This window comes from Bubalus bubalis, chromosome 1, assembly GCF_019923935.1.
Source record: "Bubalus bubalis isolate 160015118507 breed Murrah chromosome 1, NDDB_SH_1, whole genome shotgun sequence".
Classification (NCBI taxonomy): Eukaryota; Metazoa; Chordata; class Mammalia; order Artiodactyla; family Bovidae; genus Bubalus; species Bubalus bubalis.
In genome coordinates, this window is record NC_059157.1 from 165336392 (window position 1) to 165337944 (window position 1553).

Sequence of the window (1553 nt, forward strand, 5' to 3'; positions counted from 1 at the left end):
AAAATAAAAAGCCATACTGGGATGGGTAGGAGGAGTGGCGTTTCCAGCTGGCTATGACTCACACCCATGGGCAGGTGGGATATGACAGCCTCCAAGGTCCCCTCTGAGGAGCAAGGTCTCCGAACTCCACATCAGGCTCCCTAGCCTGGGGAGCTTGCACTGGGAATATGAACCCCTGTGACATTTAATGTTGAAAACTAAGAAGATTTGCGTCTAGGAGAGCCAGAAAGCTATAGGAAACCAAGTCTCTGCTTTTGAAAGACTCATGCAAAACTCTCTTACCCTGGGTGCTAGTGCAGAGGCAGCAGTCTGAAAAGCACCTGAAGGAGATTCATTGACTAATTTTATGGCAGATGCTAATGGGAAGGAATCTATTGGAACTTTCTCTGGCTACAAAGGAACTAGTGGGCACAGTTTTTGGTGGGGAGGACTGAACTTATACTTGGCTAACCTCGTACTAATAGTACCATTTCTGACTCTCTCCATCTAACTAACTAGCACTGTTTGGTCTCCCTGGGGTCAGCTGTGGCACTTCTCCAAAGTGCCCCCCGCCCCCGCCTCACTAGTCTTGGTGGGTGCCCTTGGCCAGCACTGGAGGTTCTACAAAACTACCCTGCTCCCGGTCAGACCTGGTGGGTACCATCAGCTGGAACTGGAGTCTCTCCCAAGTAGCTCCCATCCTTCCAGTTCCAGCAGGTGCTCTCATCCAACATCATAGCCCCTCTAAAACTGCTCCCATCCCACCAGTCTTGGTGAGGCACTTGTCTGGCACTGGCAACCCCCCAAAGTGACTTCTTTCCAGGGTCTGACCTCACATATCAGAATACATGCAAATAGTTGTGACTGGGCCATTTGCCCAACTTCACACATTAGTGTGTGCACAGCATCTGCAGCCCAGTCACAGAGTTCTCATGAAGGACACTCCTGCGCTGAATCTAGAAACTTAGGGAGTGGCACTCCTAGGACCCCAAACGACACCTTCTACAGAAAGCCACACTTTCAAATCCAGGAAATGTAGCTGATATGCCTAATTCCTGAAAGAAACCCAGTTGTTGTTCAGACACTACGTTGTGTCTGACTCTTTGCGACCCCACGGAATGCAGCACATCAGGCTTCCCTGACCTTCATTATCTCCCTGAATTTGCTCAAACTCTTGTCCACTGAGTCAGTGAGGACCTCCAACCACCTCATCCTCTGTCATCCCCTTCTCCTCCTGCCTTCAATCTTTCCCAGCATCAGGGTCTTTTCAAAAGAGTCAGCTCTTCACATCAGGTGGCTCAAGTATTGGAGTTTCAGCTTTAGCATCAGTCCTTCCAATGTACACCCAGGACTGATCTCCTTCAGAATGGACTGGTTGGATCTCCTTGCAGTCCAAGGGACTCTCAAGAGTCTTCTCCAGCACCACAGTTCAAAAGCATCAATTCTTTAGTGTTTAGCCTTCAGAGTTAGCCAAAGTGAAGAGACAAAGAAATATATTCCAAGTGAAAGAGTAAGACATAACCTCAGAAAAATAACTAAATGAAATGGAGAAAAGCAAATTTCCAGATAAATAG